General features: G+C 39.5%; 2 long non-coding RNA genes across 2 annotated transcripts; both read right to left on the reverse strand.

The window, feature by feature from the left end:
- Positions 1 to 1365: 1365 nt before the first annotated feature.
- On the reverse strand, positions 1366 to 3779 carry LOC131011228 (uncharacterized). The gene is made up of 3 exons (XR_009096802.1): positions 3531 to 3779; positions 2084 to 2144; positions 1366 to 1478 (listed from the first exon to the last, which is right to left on the reverse strand). It is a non-coding gene; the product is annotated as an uncharacterized LOC131011228 (long non-coding RNA).
- Positions 3780 to 10891: 7112 nt separating this feature from the next.
- Positions 10892 to 13535, reverse strand: LOC131011227 (uncharacterized). The gene is made up of 3 exons (XR_009096801.1): positions 13193 to 13535; positions 11746 to 11806; positions 10892 to 11141 (listed from the first exon to the last, which is right to left on the reverse strand). It is a non-coding gene; the product is annotated as an uncharacterized LOC131011227 (long non-coding RNA).
- Positions 13536 to 18922: the final 5387 nt, after the last annotated feature.

Genomic DNA, 18922 nt, shown 5'->3' on the forward strand with positions numbered 1-18922 from the left:
TTGAATGATTTGAGCTTTTGTGCTAATTTTGTTGTCTCAGGATTTTGTGCTCACATTGATTGATATGTGAACAAAATTAAAGTCAGAATTTAGTTGAATGGTCTGAAGAAGAATCAAAGTTCGTCTCGATACAAGTTCGTAGGCGAAAACGGATCTAAAATCCGACTTGAAACGAGGGAGAATGGACCAAAACAAAAACGCTGCGCATTGCAGTCTGCGAAAGGCATACACGGCGGCCGCCGTCCCTGGGCTCGGCAATTACGTTTCTGCCATTTAAAAGCCTGTTTTAGGGTTTTGACCCCACCCCCAACTCCAGCAGCCTCCTAGGCAATTTTTACCTTTGTTTCCTCAGTTTTAGAGTAATTCAAACATCATTAAACATCTTTTGGATTGTGGATTGAAGATCGTGTTAGTTTTCATTACATTGGACTGAAGTTTTGAATCGCGCTCATTGTAAGAACTTGGTTGATGTTTTTCCATAGGATTGAATGCTTGTTATTTCTCTTGCGTAGATTATTGTTGCTTAACATTCATTTGATTAAATGTTAATATGTTATTTCGGCTAGATAATCGTTGTTTATGGTTGTTGAATTGATGATTGCTTTCTAGATTGCTAGTTTAGACTTTAGACCCTAGCTTTGTTTGCCTTCTTGCATTCTTATCTGCTTCCTATCTTTTGCCTAGTTAACTTTATATGCTTTATTTTAATTACGCATTAGTTAATCGGAGAGAGAGTGTCAGACCCAAACTTCTGATTAGAGTGTTAAGGTTTATTTCCTGTTTTCTGTGCGTAGCATGATCAGAGCCCTGTTTAGCCTTCCTTGAGAGACGACTTGGGTTAGCTTATTACACTAGGACGACCTCGTACGATTGCGAGTCAATCCCTTAGGTGTTTTGGGTTGAGTCAAATTATCTAGGAAAAGAGCAACCAAGAAAGCTTGTAGAATTCGATAATTCAATAGATAGAACTTACAATTGATTAAAGGAAACAACGAGCTAGCGTAATCCGAGAGTTTCTAATGTGTTTCTCCCTGTCAAAACTGTCACGGACATTACTCGACTTAATTAAGGATAACTAAGCCGGGAAGTCGCGACGAAGGACACAGTTATCGACGGCGATAGAAAGGGAGTTTCTGTCATGACCGGACTTAATTAAGGATAAATAAGCCAGGAAAACGTAACTAAGGACACAGTTATCGACGGCGAAAAAAAAGGGGTGAACAAATAATAGAGGATCGAACTAAAATTTGTTTAAAGAAGGGAAAATTTATAATACACCTGATGTTTAGTCACAAGACTTGAACAGACTTGTAGGTTCAGATAAAACTGGGTTAACTGAAAGAACATAAAACCTAAGAGTACGCAGCGGAATAACATAATCTGATTACATGTATGGAGACATGTATCCAAGAGTTCATTCATTTAACCTATGACAAAAGCTCCACTCTTCACTACATCTCCATCAGCCACTGCTCAACCTGCACATTTAGAAATATATGCAGGGCTGAGTACAAAAAGCACTCAGTGGGCACGTATGCCTAAATAAACGTATAAACATGCATCATGAAACGGTAAATTGTCATGCCATTATAAACAGTACAGCAAGGGAGTTTTAGCTAAATAGGCCCAAGCTTACTAAATTCATTTGTGGTTCTTAAAGTTCGTCTGATCAGACTAAGTTCTCTTGTATTCTATCATATCTGGAAACTGTGTGTCGGAGAGGTGGCCACCTCTCACGAACACTTGACCGGCCAACCCGCTAGATGACTCACGGTCATTGGTATACACTAGTCAAGGCAGGATAGCTATCAACTGCTCAAGACCCGAATTCGATTACGTCATTGGCAAAGCCAAAGCAGATAGATATCATACTGAAATTGAAACATTTTATGGCAAGACAATACTTGAAATAACTTGTTCAAAGATTTTATAACGAAATAACTTGTTCAAACGGTAGCATTAAACTTGTTTGATAGATATATAAAATTGAAATTAACAGTTAAACATCTCATGCATTCATCTGTATAAGAGGCCTACGACACGTAGGGGATCTCCATATACGTATAGTGAAAGTAATGCCCACCTGATCCTCAGTGTGGAAGAGAGGTGATCTTAAGCGGTGGTACCGTCCTGTGAACCAATTCCTACAAGACGAGTTCTTAACTCTTAGCACATATCATGGATAACAAAAACCGTTGTCTACTTGGGATCTCTAGGTCAACCTATTCCCGGACTTACAACGCAAAATCGAACTAGGGATTATGCATTTTACATACGTTAGCTTATCTTGATGCCTTATCTAGGTTAACTCACTCATTTTCATGAAAACTTTGCACAAAACATATCCCAAACTCGTCATGCACATATACATAATATTTCATGAAACATCCTTTAAAACCAACTTTCAACTTAGAAAATAATTCAACAACTTGAGCTCTTAAGGGGCTGTTTTGCAACAGACACCAATTCTGCCTCGGATCTCAAAATGTGGCTCCAAAGGACATTCTGGAAACTAGACATTTCAAGGATCATTCTCCAATTTGAATTGAATGAAACAGAGTTCAAACGAGCAAGATATGCCCACTCAAAGATGGGTACTTAACAAGCAAAAATCTGGAAATTTCAGATTTCCAGATTAGAACCAAGTCAATGGGCCTTCTTTAAAAATTCATATCTCCCATTACAAAAGGCCACTGGGAACTCCAAGGGTCAATCTGAAAACTAGGGAGAGAGTGTGACACTCTCCAGTTGAATTTACCCCAAGAAGATTCATGGTTTAGGAGATATTAACATCCAAAGTTCAGTGCACAAAAAGAGTTCAAGTTCGGCAGATTCGAAGTTAAATTCAGAAAAACCACTTTAGGCTTTACCAAAAATTCTACAAATGAACAAATAAGTTCCCAACATGTCAAAGGATATTCAATATAAAAATGGGCTTGAGAATCAAAGATTTAGGTTGGCCTTTGCCACCTCAAAGTCGTAGGTTTGTAAAACCTACTGGAGGATACACAGAATAATAACTAGACTTCAAAGAATTATACCGGGCATTTCCCTCATCCAAAAATAGTGAAGCCAGTTTCAAACGAAAGATAAGGGAGTCTAGAGTATCACATTAATGTTTCAAAGGGTTTTACCGATTGAAACGTGACTTGTGGCCTCCCAAAGATTGTTTACCAGAAATGCATTCCAGACGGGCAGTGATGTTTAACAATTCATAAATTAATAATAAGAGCTCTACAAATTCTGAAAATATACTATAGTGTCGAAAACATATAAGATATGATACATAATTAATTTGGGAATTTTTGGGCACCGTTTGGATGGCTGAAATCGCCTTGCAAAATACTGCCGGAGCAGTGTGCTTATGGCAGATTCGCAGCTTTACCTCATGCACGATTTTTCACCCAATAAACTCTACCAAAATAAACATCCAAGACCATAAAACATATCCTCACACAATATAGCACACATATGTGTAAAAATCCGTGGTCTTAAAGTATTTTCAGTTGAGAAGACAAAAGAAAACTCACCCTCGAAGCACAACCTTCACTCTAACTTTACGCCCTAGTTTTCCCATGCTCTCCCTTGCTTTGATACTCCTCTTGGGGCTTCAAGGGCTTCTATGGAGTGTGATAATGGTGGGAGAAGAGTCTTGGGAGTGGGGGAGATGTGGAGGGACGAAAATGGAGAGGGGAGAAGAGAGTGAGAGCACTTTCTTGCCTTAGCACTTTCTTGGAGTGAAAATGAATGGAATGGGAGAAGTTTGCAGCCACTCTTGCTTTTGGGGAGTCTATGCACGGAAATTTGGGGTAGGATAGGGTGGGGGTGGCTGCCACCAATGGAAGGTACCTTGTGGCATGCAATTTGGTAGTTCCAATGCCAAGTCATGATGGTTCTTGTCCCCTTTTGAATTTAGAAAGATGGCTGATGTGTAAGTGGGCTTTGGGGCTGAAATGGACTGCATTTGGGCTCTAAAATAGGGCCTTAAAATCGGCCCAAGCCTCTCTAAAAATCGGCCTACCCTTGGCCCTCTATACGGCCCGTAATCGCTCAAACCCGAACTAAAACAAACTCGTATTAGAAATAAATATGCACTTTGCTTTTCATACTTTGAAATGAAAATAAATATACCTATTTATTGAAAACAACAACACACGGAAAAAATAAAAATAATCATCTTCTTATTTACCGACTTTCTTAAGAGAAAACCTAGGCATCAAGACTCATTAAATCATCGCTAGGATAATTATTCATTTTAACCAGGAATCAGGGATCTATCATATCCTAGTAATATCAATAGGATCATGTGAAACCTAGGATCGAAAATCCAGGGTATTACAACCTTTGAATAATAATTATTCATCGACTCAAAGATTCTTATCGCGGTCTTAAACACGCGAAGATAAATAATTGCATGCTTGCTAGTGTAGTGACTCTGTCTCCAAAATACGAAATTCATAAACATAGATGAAAACATAAAACGCTTCAATTACTGGCAGATAGAAAATTTAACACACAATACTGTAATTAAAATACTGATAAAAGAGCGGGTCACTACATCCTACCCCTCTTATCAAAATTTCGTCCCGAAATTTGCATATCTCTACTAAAAAAAAGCTTAGGGTTTTTCTTCATAGTTCAAGTCTGGGCTAAGGATCATCTCTTCTTGGTGGATCACATGCTTTGGATCGTGAACGTACTTCCTGAGTGGTGATACGTGAAAAACGTTGTGGACGTTTCCAAAACTTGGCGATAACGCCAACCTATAGGCCACTGGACCTATCTTCTCTAGAATTTCATACAATCCTATAAATCGGAATCTAAGCTTTCCCTTGACATCAAACGTAGTTTTCCCTTGGTGGGAGATACCTTTAGGAAGACCTTGTCTCCTATTTCAAAACGTAACTCGGTTTGGCGTGAAACGGCGTAAGATCTCTGTCTATCCTGTGCCTTCTTTATTCGTCCTTTGATCTAGCGGACTATCTCAACCATCTCATCGACTATGTCTGGTCCTAAAACTTTTCTCTCACCCACTTAATCTTAGTAAAGTGGCGATCTACACTTCCGTCCATAAAGCGCCTCGTAAGGTGCCATATTAATTGTCGCCTGTTGACTATTATTGTAGGTAAACTCGATCAATGGCAGCATTGATTCCCAACTTTTTTTTTTCTGCGAGCTGATCCAAAATCTAGAAGTAAATTTTGAATCTCTACCCGAAGTAATGGATATTGGTATTCCATGTAGCCGTACAATCTCACGGATGTACAATTGGGCTAGCTTCTTCGATCCATGGGTAATTGAAATCGGTATATATAAAAAGAGCGCACTTCGTGAGACGGTCTACTATTACCCAAATAGCTGTGTTACCCCTATTCGTCTTGGGTAAACTTGTCACGAAATCGATCGCTATGTGCTCCCACTTCCATTCTGGGTGTGTCATGAGCTTCACTCATGATCTCGTTTCTGAGTTCCTTGTTTATGGGGAACACACAATCTTCCTTCAAAAGAATGGCGTTATCCGTTGCCTCTTGGTAGCCTCCTGGCGTGCTTGTTCGGATCTTAAGACGAACCCTTTTCCAAGCTTTCGTCCGCTCTCTGGGCGCTGATGATCCTTTCTCTGAGGTCTGGGGCGGCTACCAGAGTTGCAATAATTGCTCTTGTCATTGCTGGTGGTTGAACCACTTCTATCTTCAATCTGTCAAAATCCCTTACGAGCGTGTCCTCTTGAGTGAGAAGAAGTCCTAACTCGGATTGAGTTTTACGACTTAAAGCATCAGCTACTACGTTAGCTTTCCCTGGGTGGTAATTGATACCGCAATCGTAATCCTTCACGAGTTCGAGCCATCTCCTCTGTCTCATGTTCAAGTCTTTCTGCTCGAAAAAGTACTTAAGGCTTTTGTGGTTTGTGAACATCTCGCACCTAAATCCATATAGGTGGTGTCTTTACTATAACTAATTCTAGATCATGAGTTGGATAGTTCAACCCATGTGGCTTAAGCCGTCATGATGCATAGCTATCACTCTTTCTTCTTGCATCAAGATGCAACCCAGTCCCCTCTTGAACGCGTACGTATAATTCACATATTCTTTGTCAGCTATTGGAAAGGCTAACACTAGCGTTTTGTTAACTTCTCCTTGAGTTCCTGAAAGCTTCTCACATTCTTTCATCCAAGAAAATTAGATTCATTTCCTAAGTCATTGTGTCATTGGCCTTGCTATCTTGGAAAATCATCCTATGAAACTACAATAGTAACCTGGTAATCCCAAGAATTTCTTGTCTCATTAGGATTTGTAGGTGGTCTCCACTCATGTACAACTTGTACCCTTTTTGGGGTCCACTTTGATCTCTTCTGATAACATGATATGCCCTAAAAATATGACTTCGCCGAGCCAAAAAATTCGCACCTGAAGAGCTTAGCATAAAGAGTCTCTGTTCTCAATGTTTCTATGACTATCCTCAGGTGTTCCTCATGGTCTTTCTCGTTCTTCGAGTAGGTCGAGTCATCATCTATGAAAACTAAGACGAATTGGTGCATTGATCAATCTGAGAGGCACCACTACGAACTCATAATGGCCAATCTGGTTGTGAAGGCCTTCTTAGGTACATCTTCTGGTCAAAATTTAGTAGGTGGGATCTAAGTCTCAAGTATATCTTCGAGAATGCACTCGATTCTCTGAGCCACTAAAAATGCCATCTATCCTTGACAAATGATCAATATAGGATACTTTTTCTTAAGTGTTACTATGCTAAATTCTCACCCCTTTTCTTTTTGTCGTTCGCTGGGCGGAGACGACAGGCTTTCTCCTTCCCATGTTATTCCACGGGGACTTATTAGCTTCTTTCTTTCCAGCTTTCCGTGGCTTTCTAACGTGACGAGGTCGTACATGTTATTGTTGCTGTCTCGGATGCTGCTAGCGTGGTTACTACTGTTTGGTTGGGGCAAAGCATGGATCGCTTTCATATACGGAGCCTGGACAAGCAAGTTCAGCATAGGCCCGTCTCTTGTTCCTTATTTAAACAACGGTTAGCAAAATGCCCTTCTGGCTACCGTGTAACAACCTTCACTTTCACTCTTCCATTATTGCAGCATCTTCTAGGGTTCTTGTCATACATTGGGCAGGGCAGGATCCTTTGTTGGTTATCTCCTATCTGTTTAGGAGTACCCTGGTTTTTCTTAGCTCTGTTGTTGGGAAGATTGCCATTGCCATAGCTTCCTTCTCGCTTGACAATTGCTACTGTTGTCCCATTTGTTTTCTTTATGACCATCTTAAGGTAGTCTATACCTTGACTGTGCGTGGTTTTTCCTTTACCAATGGATAGTAGTGACTAAATATGAGAGTCTCACTCATTTCTTACTCCTGCGTAAAATCTGTTTGGCTTGTTAGGGAAATTCAATATCTCATGACATAATTCGTTTCCAAACCTCTTTATGCGTTTCTCAATGGTGTTCACCCTCGTGGAACATACTTTGACATTCGATGGAAAACTTCGTCATACACAGTAACTGTTCCGGCTCTCCGCTCGAGACTCCAGAAGCAGCTTTGTTTCTACCGATCCAAGGTCAAAAGATAGTTTGACGCTTAGTGTATCCTTCTAATTGTGAAAGTATCACTTCCTAGTGGTTGATAACTAATGACAAACTGAGTCATCCTAGTCGTCACTATGCTCTTCGGGATAAGGCAAGATCTTATGGTGCGAGTCTATCTATTGGGATACCTCTCTTCTTCAAGATTGCAAATCTCGATTGGCAACCACTAAGATCTTAGTTATATGGAGATGTTGGCATAGGCATTGTTACTGGTCTTGCTCTCGGCGTTGTTGCTTCCCTGTCCATCGTTCCGCTATGCGATTCCGTGTAAGGTAGTCCCCATTGGCTTGCCAAAGCCATCCGGATCTCGTGCCTTTAACCGGCACAAAATTTTTCAGCCATCTTTTATTCCATCTCTACTTGCTCTGGCGCATATCTCGACATATCACAGAACATCCTATCGTACTGAGAAATGGTCATTATTCCCTACTTTAGACTAAAAATCTAATTTCCTTCTCTTTGTGCGATAGCCATGGGGTATATACTTATCATATATCTCTGTTTTAGAATGATCCCGCGTAAAATTTTCCAGTTGTTCAGCTGTCATCTATTCTCTTTGTGCTTTCCTTCCTGGTCCAAGTCTCAGCTTCCGCTGGATCTCCTGTCCTACTGAAGGCAGGTGGGTTTTGTTGTGAAATAATTCCTCTATTCTACCTTCTGGTTGTATGGATGGTGGGGCGATATTTGTTCTGGCCCTGGTACTGGACCTCTTTAATCATCTCGGGGAATTCTTCTCCCTCTTCTCGGATGCCCTCGTCTTGGTGGCATTCCGATGAGTGGACATATAGTCGTTACTACATTATGAAAAATGCTTAGACGCATATCATCAAATCTGCAACCCGTTTCTTGGTTCTCAAAACTCGCTCATACTCTTTCTCATGCTAACATATGAGTAAAATGTGGCGGAAGTAGTTTGCCGCAAAAGATCGATGAGGTTACTAAATAGTTATGGAAAATTGCCTTGATGAGGACTTTTACATCAACATTCGAATCAGGATCTATTGGTCTATCCAGGTACTACACGTGATGGATGGGCGGTCTAGCAAAATCATCACAAAAGAATTTAGTCACGTTACGTCCGGTGGACCAGTGTTTTAGTACCAGTCAAAACAACTAAGCCAACATAGGGGCATACATAAGCATCGGATCAATCATCGTTTCCGAAATACACAAATAACGTCCTACTAAAAACATACGAGGTGGTCTAAATGTATCACGTGCTTGACCCTTGGGTCGAGGCATTCGTGTCGGACTGATTTAATCTAGTGAATACTTGCTTGTCTTTGGGTCACAGGAATTCTACCAACAGTTAGTAGATCGCAATGATTCAAATCACAAATGGCAATTGGGCAAAGTGTTCCAATAATTTGCCAAACAATTGAAATGAATAACCATAGGGTAGAAATGAATTGACTAAAAGGTCGAAACGAAATGACCTAATAGTCTAAACCCGTTTGGCTTTTCAGATGAAGGTTTTACATATATAGGTGTAGAGACCCATATATGACGACTACTGAGATTTTGGTCATGTGGACTGGCCAGGTCCAACACAATTACTTCTCAGTCACATGGAAATACTTTTCTGAACTTGGTAGGTCTTGATCATTGGCTGCAAAAGGTACTTTTGGTATAAAATCTCTACTTTCTCCTTAACATCTAAAACCTATCCTTGAGAATGTTTGGAAGATTCTCAAGCTTGAAGTCTGGTTTCTAAATCAACATCCTTCCTTAAAACCTTCTATAGGCAAAGTAAGACTTCTCATTTGTAATCGAGCTTACTTAACAAACTTCCTCTAAATGATCTTAATGTGGGACTTCTAGTACTTAGCATTCATTCACATAGCGCTTGTATGTAATCGTATAATTTGAAGTATACTCGTGCCCTTGCGAGGGACCTTTCGAATCATCAATCTCCCACAAAAATGGATTTTGCTTCTCTGAGCATCTCATAGGATATGGGTCACCTCACATAGTACTAAGGCATGTAATGATCTTAGTCAACACTTTCATTCTTCTTACTAAACTGAACGTCTAATCCAAGATGTTCTAACAAGGGCGATGTCTCTGATAGGCTAAAGTATGTATACTTTTCCTGAGTATACCCTTAGAGTCTCATTAGGGTCTCAATCCCTTAATGTATGCGTCGAACCGCTATTGATGTCCCTAGCTCTATTTACCTCTGAATCATTTTCGGGAACTTCTCCCATCTTATGCACTTGCGTAGATTTTCTAGTCGATGATAAAGGTTGGTAACTTCTAGTTACCCATGTCACATCTCATCTTTCTGATTCGTAGTAGGTGATCGTAATTAATAGGGGTTCTAAATGATGCTCACGTGTAATGTAATAGGTAACTTTAATCAGAAAGGTTTCGAGTATCTAAAACTGTAAGCTAATAGTTCTAATCGCAATATTAAAGAATCATGCACAAAGCTTTATAACCCTTCGTGAGCCTAGCTCTGAAATTTGAACATAAATCATGAAGGTTCTCTTCATGTCGTAACTGGTGATAATTGAGGGGGTTGAAATGAGTATTAGCTCATCACACCACCGCTAGCTAATTGCATAAGTCACTCTCATCCCTATGAGCACTGTCTCAACTAAGTTCTGGTCGGGTAAGTCAATAGTTGGTTCGGTATTCTGTTACGTGTGAACAGCCCGAATAATGAACTATGCCCGTGTCACTTACTCGTGTGTGACACTCTTCTTTTCATCTTATTGCATACCTTCTCATTGGGTTCTCGTGTCTCTTCAAGTGACATTTGATTTTCTTCCTCTTTCTTGGCTCTTTACTATGGCTATAGTGAAAGATAACTGAGTTTCTAGTTTCTACTGTTCTTCTCGTAACAGTGATCATGCATTCTTAATGCATCTAAGTTCATTGAGATATCAAATCAAATAATAAAGCATAATCCTCGAAAAGTAAGCATCAGCACATTCGTATGAAACGTGGACTTTCAACGTTCCTAAATTATTACCTCTTTCTTTCTTGTTGAGCGTGACGATGCGATGAAGTGCTGAGCTTTTGTCGACTGACTCTTCCAACTAATATAAAATTTAGGACTAACTGGGTAACTCTTGGATTAAGAGCAAACGAACTGCTCTGATACCACTTTGTCACGGACACTACTCGACTTAATTAAGGATAACTAAGCCGGGAAGTCGCGACGAAGGACACAGTTATCGACGGCGATAGAAAGGGAGTTTCTGTCACGACCGGACTTAATTAAGGATAAATAAGCCAGGAAAACGTAACTAAGGACACAGTTATCGACTGCGAAAAAAAAAGGGGTGAACAAATAATAGAGGATCGAACTAAAATTTGTTTAAAGAAGGGAAAATTTATAATACACCTGATGTTTAGTCACAAGACTTGAACAGACTTGTAGGTTCAGATAAAACTGGCTTAACTGAAAGAACATAAAACCTAAGAGTACGCAGCGGAATAACATAATCTGATTACATGTATGGAGACATGTATCCAAGAGTTCATTCATTTAACCTATGACAAAAGCTCCACTCTTCACTACATCTCCATCAGCCACTGCTCAACCTGCACATTTAGAAATATATGCAGGGCTGAGTACAAAAAGCACTCATTGGGCACGTATGCCTAAATAAATGTATAAACATGCATCGTGAAACGGTAAATTGTCATGCCATTATAAACAGTACAGCAAAGGAGTTTTAGCTAAATAGGCCCAAGCTTACTAAATTCATTTGTGGTTCTTAAAGTTCGTCTGATCAGACTAAGTTCTCTTGTATTCTATCATATCTGGAAACTGTGTGTCGGAGATGTGGCCACCTCTCACGAACACTTGACCGGCCAACCCGCTAGATGACTCACGGTCATTGGTGTACACTAGTCAAGGCAGGATAGCTATCAACTGCTCAAGACCCGAATTCGATTACATCATTGGCAAAGCCAAAGCAGATATATATCATACTGAAATTGAAACATTTTATGGCAAGACAATACTTGAAATAATTTGTTCAAAGATTTTGTAACGAAATAACTTGTTCAAACGGTAGCATTAAACTTGTTTGATAGATATATAAAACTGAAATTAACAGTTAAACATCTCATGCATTCATCTGTATAAGAGGCCTACGACACGTAGGGATCTCCATATACGTATAGTGAAAGTAATGCCCACCTGATCCTCAGTGTGGAAGAGAGGTGATCTTAAGCGGTGGTACCGTCCTGTGAACCAATTCCTACAAGACGAGTTCTTAACTCTTAGCACATATCATGGATAACAAAAACCGTTGTCTACTTGGGATCTCTAGGTCAACCTATTCCCGGACTTACAACGCAAAATCGAACTAGGGATTATGCATTTTACATACGTTAGCTTATCTTGATGCCTTATCTAGGTTAACTCACTCATTTTCATGAAAACTCTGCACAAAACATATCCCAAACTCGTCATGCACATATACATAATATTTCATGAAACATCCTTTAAAACCAACTTTCAACTTAGAAAATAATTCAACAACTTGAGCTCTTAAGGGGCTGTTTTGCAACAGACACCAATTCTGCCTCGGATCTCAAAATGAGGCTCCAAAGGACATTCTGGAAACTAGACATTTCAAGGATCATTCTCCAATTTGAATTGAATGAAACAGAGTTCAAACGAGCAAGATATGCCCACTCAAAGATGGGTACTTAACAAGCAAAAATCTGGAAATTTCAGCTTTCCAGATTAGAACCAAGTCAATGGGCCTTCTTTAAAAATTCATATCTCCCATTACAAAAGGCCACTGGGAACTCCAACGGTCAATCTGAAAACTAGGGAGAGAGTGTGACACTCTCCAGGTGAATTTACCCCAAGAAGATTCATGGTTTAGGAGATATTAACATCCAAAGTTCAGTGCACAAAAAGAGTTCAAGTTCGGCAGATTCGAAGTTAAATTCAGAAAAACCACTTTAGGCTTTACCAAAAATTCTACAAATGAACAAATAAGTTCCCAACATGTCAAAGGATATTCAATATAAAAATGGGCTTGAGAATCAAAGATTTAGGTTGGCCTTTGCCACCTCAAAGTCGTAGGTTTGTAAAACCTACTGGAGGATACAAAGAATAATAACTAGACTTCAAAGAATTATACCGGGCATTTCCCTCATCCAAAAATAGTGAAGCCAGTTTCAAACGAAAGATAAGGGAGTCTAGAGTATCACATTAATGTTTCAAAGGGTTTTACCGATTGAAACGTGACTTGTGGCCTCCCAAAGATTATTTACCAGAAATGCATTCCAGACGGGCAGTGATGTTTAACAATTCATAAATTAATAATAAGAGCTCTGAAAATTCTGAAAATATATCATAGTGTAGAAAACATATAAGATATGATACATAATTAATTTGGGAATGTTTGGGCACCATTTGGACGGCTGAAATCGCCTTGCAAAATACTGCCGGAGCAGTGTGCTTATGGCAGATTCGCAGCTTTACCTCATGCACGATTTTTCACCCAATAAACTCTACCAAAATAAACATCCAAGACCATAAAACATATCCTCACACAATATAGCACACATATGTGTAAAAATCCGTGGTCTTAAAGTATTTTCAGTTGAGAAGACAAAAGAAAACTCACCCTCGAAGCACAACCTTCACTCTAACTTTACGCCCTAGTTTTCCCATGCTCTCCCTTGCTTTGATACTCCTCTTGGGGCTTCAAGGGCTTCTATGGAGTGTGATAATGGTGGGAGAAGAGTCTTGGGAGTGGGGGAGATGTGGAGGGACGAAAATGGAGAGGGGAGAAGAGAGTGAGAGCACTTTCTTGCCTTAGCACTTTCTTGGAGTGAAAATGAATGGAATGGGAGAAGTTTGCAGCCACTCTTGCTTTTGGGGAGGCTATGCACGAAAATTTGGGGTAGGATAGGGTGGGGGTGGCTGCCACCAATGGAAGGTACCTTGTGGCATGCAATTTGGTAGTTCCAATGCCAAGTCATGATGGTTCTTGTCCCCTTTTGAATTTAGAAAGGTGGCTGATGTGTAAGTGGGCTTTGGGGCTGAAATGGACTGCATTTGGGCTCTAAAATAGGGCCTTAAAATTGGCGCAAGCCTCTCTAAAAATCGGCCCACCCTTGGCCCTCTATACGGCCCGTAATCGCTCAAACCCGAACTAAAACAAACTCGTATTAGAAATAAATATGCACTTTGCTTTTCATACTTTGAAATGAAAATAAATATACCTATTTATTGAAAACAACAACACACGGAAAAAATAAAAATAATCATCTTCTTATTTACCGACTTTCTTAAGAGAAAACCTAGGCATCAAGACTCATTAAATCATCGCTAGGATAATTATTCTTTTTAACCGGGAATCAGGGATCTATCATATCCTAGTAATATCAATAGGATCATGTGAAACCTAGGATCGAAAATCCGGGGTATTACAACCTTTGAATAATAATTATTCATCGACTCAAAGATTCTTATCGCGGTCTTAAACACGCGAAGATAAATAATTGCATGCTTGCTAGTGTAGTGACTCTGTCTCCAAAATACGAAATTCATAAACATAGATGAAAACATAAAACGCTTCAATTACTGGCAGATAGAAAATTTAACACACAATACTGTAATTAAAATACTGATAAAAGAGCGGGTCACTACAAAAACTCTAAGAAAATACAGTAAAGACGGAGTTGGAGGCTGGAGGGGTCGAGAGTGGGCTCCAAAAACCTAAAAAATGGGTTTTAAACCCTCAAAAACGTAACTGCAGACCGCCCAGGGATGGAGGCCGCCGTCCCACGGCGCCGCCGTGTATGCCTTTCGCAGACTACAATGCGCAGCGTTTTTGTTTTGGTCCGTTCTCCCTCGTTTCAAGTCGGATTTTAGATCCGTTTTCGCCTACGAACTCGTATCGAGACGAACTTCGATTCTTCTTCAGACCATTCAACTAAATTCTAACTTTACTTTTGTTCACATATCAATCAATGTGGGCACAAAATCCTGAGATAACAAAATTAGCACAAAAGCTCAAATCATTCAACTCTTAAGTGAAAGAGACCAAAATAAAAGTCAATATAACACGTAAACACCCAGATATTCATCACAAAATAGGGCTAAACAGTCAGCAGCTGGAGCTATAGATGGAAAGACGTGTGGAGGAGATTGCCCGGAAGATTCTGGCGAATTCTAGCAATGGAAGGATCTGGAATAATGTGGAGTCAACCCCAAATCCGCTAGAGATCCATTAGCTATCAAATCAAATCAAGGATCAAGCTAAATATGGAATGAAATAATCTGTCAGATTTGGTCTGCCGGCTAGGGTTTACCGAATTGCTATATAAACTTCAGCATGTGTGGCTGGCAGAGGGCAGTTTGATAGGAGTTGCAGGGTAGTTTTAGAGGAGAGTGATCCACGAGTTTTTCATTATTTACATAGTATTTTTAGTGCTCTTCTAGACTTATATTTTAGTTAGTTCACCAAGAAAATAATTTACTTTTAGTTCTTTTATATTTTTCGCACCAAATAATTTAGTTGCTTTTCGTATTTCAATTCCGTTGTGACGAACAAAGCCAAGGTTGTTGCCTTAGGTATTTTTTATATCAAGTATTTCAAATTTTCTTTCATTCATGTGTTTATTTTATTTTGCATTTACGTTTTTCAATATGTGTGAGTAGTTCCCTTGGTGAGGTTTAAGGGGTGGAAATAATTATTGTCAATATGTAAACATTCGTGAGGCATTTGTTCTTTCGGTTGAGTCTCGTGGTTCCAGACGGATCTGTGCCAAACTATGGACAGTAGGGGCCTAACGGGTGATCTCCGTTTGGTAAAACGCTGTCCGTGTCAAGCAAAGGCCAGGGTATACCAGGGCGTGACAATCGGTAAACCCACAACCGAGTAGCTGAGCAGCGTCAACAAAAGGTGTTGTAGATCCGGAAGGTGAGGAAATGATTGATGGGATACACTGTCCTTCCTCAGTCTTGGGCTTCTCTAGAGACTATCCATCAACTGTGACGAGGCATCAAGCCATGGTTATCAAACAAGGAAGGTAACTTCTGCGCCGTAGCATGTCTATGACTGGTCGGCTAACAAGCCGGAAATAGTTGTGTCCAGGAGGCATGTGTCACTCAAAGTGCAGAGTTGGGGACCACGGGAGAGAAGGTTGGTGAGGGTCATACTTGGTGAGTAACGGGTATGACTACTATCTAAGGAGGAGTGAAGCACTGCCTTGTGACCGGGGAATGTGTGATGGACTCAACCATCCTAAGTGTGAAGTATAGCCTCTTGAAACGCCCCAATGTCTTTGGGCCACGCCTTGAGTTTATATGGATCATGGACGGATCATTAGTATGCCTATGACCGAAATAAATATTGACAACAGTTATGACCTAACCGTAAACCTTACCCCTTGTTATATTTGATCTTTGTTTAAGTTTACTTGTGCAGATTAACAGGTTGAGATCGTGACAACTCAATTTGTGCACCCGAAGAGTAAAGTAGTTCCTCACTCTCCGTGGGATCGACCCTATACTTGCTGCTAAGACTGTTCTTTGGGTGCGAGCAATAGGAGCGTGTACTGTCCGTCTGGGGCATACACAAATTATTTTGATACCGCGCGCCGGGCCACGGGCGCGCGCGACCATCAGTAATCCTAAATCAACTCTAGTAATATTCAGGCAAACTCAAATAAGAATGAAGAAGATAACTTAAATCAAAACAAAATAAATAAAATAAGATAGAAAACTCCAATAATTAAAGACTCTGACCCTAGGTATGTACTTTTACTAATCAATTATATGCATTTAATCTATTGATTCAATTACCAATTTAATCCAACCCTGATGAAAGATCACTATATTATTCACAAGCTTCTCTAACGAACACCTATGAATGTAGATTAATTTACCCCATTTCACATTCAAGACTCCAAGGAATAAATCAACTCCAAATACCACACAAAGAATAGCTTCATATAGCTTCACCTGTCGCATTCAAGACTCAAGGCTAACACTATATCATGCATTCCTGAATCGGCTGAACAATTATCGCATTCAAGACTCAAACTGAACAGCTAAACATGTAAATTATTGATCAGGTAATTCACAAGAAAACAGGCACCAGGAATCATAAATCACAAGTTGGAGGGCAAATTGATATCAATAAATCATAAACACATAATTAGTCAGCTATGTACAAACCCTAGGTTCAGATTAACAAATTAGCCAGACATCGTAATATAAGACATAAACATAGTAAATAAAAGAACAATTGCAAAAACTAAATTATATAAAACCGTAGTAATTGAATGTAACAGCTCGAATCTTCACTCTTGCAGAGATCAAAATCCAGTGCTCTAGGAATTGAAAAGCAATGAAAACTAAAGCTATATAAGTAAAAATAATATGTTGGGAACCTTAGATAGGTCAAAAGAGGACCTATTTATAGTCTTTGGATAAAACAAGAGTTTAAAAATCGAAAATAACAAAGAAAAACGTAAAAACGCGAAAGGCTAAAAAATACGCGATCAAAACGGCGGCCCGTAAAACCACCCAAAAATGGTGATCGCCATTTTTCTTCCACCTAGTGTAATTCCAATCCAGGGATTTCGACGGCCAACTCGGAGATCGCCGAGTTGGTCGCCGATTTTGCTCTTCAAACCGCCGAATTGCCTCCTTCTGGCCCCGACTTCAGAATCTTCGTCTTTTCTCAATTTTTGGGCTCGATTCTCTCAAAACTCTTCTCTTTAACATGTTCCTTACGCTCGATGCTCCAGTATCACTCATTTCTGCATCCAAACAGTCAAAACTACACCCGACCGTGAAATCATGAAATAATAGTCAATGAACTCCAAGTGATAATAAAACGGGCGTAAAATCGACTTAAACCGCAAAATATAAACCTTAAAAAACCATGCAAAATGAGTGTTTATCAACTCCCCCAAACTTAAGATGTTGCTCGTCTTCGAACAACGAGAAGAACAAAACAATAAACACGAATGGGAAAGATGATTGGATCATCGATGCCTCAGAAAAATAAAACTTTTGAATTCTCTCAAATCCTCAAATCATGAACACAATAATTACCAACAAGCATGATCAATGGCAAATTCAACCATGACATTCCAACAATTGACTCTCAAGATAAAAGTGTTTCACTCAACTCACAATTGATGGAAAAGGACGTGTATCTCTCATCGAAATTCATGCAATGTAGATTACTTACCATATGCTTGCCAATCGTCTCAAATCTCCATCGCTAAAAGTGTGCCAAGAGTAAGATCAAATAGGTCTTTATATCGGGTTCTAATGTAGGGACATTGGATTAGGTGGGGAAATTTGGCTAAGTGACTCAAATTAAATTGATTACACCAACCTTATGACTTCACCATTCAAGCATGGAATAAATTCCATCTTCCACCTAACAACATCTCCATAATCACCACAAACCAAGGGATATAATCATCATAAATCAAAACTAGACATTCTTTTATGCTCTCACTTTTCTAGTAACACATAAAGTCGATTATCCATGAGATTTTCAATTATACACTCGACTTTCTCAACCAACTTTCATCAAAATTTTTCTTTCTTTCTTTCTTTTTTTTTTTTTTTTTTTTTTTAGAGCTTATAAGAATGGCTAGCAATATGTTTCACCCCTTATTTCAATCAACCCACAGCCAATACCACACAATGATCCCCATATACTCCATCACCCCCTATCATCCGGTTAAAGAATCAAAGCTTAAGAAGGCTCAAACACGGTTAACAAGGAAGCAATATTTTCAGGAAAGTGTTTGGGATATAACGTGGCTTACGAAAGATGGCCTAAGATCATCTCAAACTCTTTGACACAATAAGCAATCTCAACCAAGACCCATGGCAAGTTCTAGAAGTGCACTACATGCATGACAACACTCAGAAACAAATAACAAGCTGCAACAATGGGCAGTTAAGGCTCAATTCCTCACAAGCTTGTTCAACGTCAAAAGTCAAGGTAAAATATACTCATCAATCACACACGTCAGTTCAAATCATGCCACAAAGGTCGAGAAAAATTGGAAATTACCTTCTTTTTCGCAGAAATCCTCATAGGCACCTTACCAATCAAACAATTGAAGCACTAAACATTCAAAAAGCAAAGAAACTATGGAATACGTCTGAGAATATATCAATTTAGTTACAGGCCCACAAATAAAAGACTATGAATATCTCCTCAAAACAGCAAAAAGAACAAAAATATACTAGGCTAAAAATGCAAACCATAACCAATCTCCATCCCCCTCCCCCAAACTTATTAAGGAGTGAATGCTCGAAAATAAGTTTGGAGTGAAAAATAGATAAAGGTTATGGTGAGTGATTTATGCCT

This window comes from Salvia miltiorrhiza, chromosome 2 (assembly GCF_028751815.1).
Source record: "Salvia miltiorrhiza cultivar Shanhuang (shh) chromosome 2, IMPLAD_Smil_shh, whole genome shotgun sequence".
NCBI classification, from domain to species: Eukaryota; Viridiplantae; Streptophyta; class Magnoliopsida; order Lamiales; family Lamiaceae; genus Salvia; species Salvia miltiorrhiza.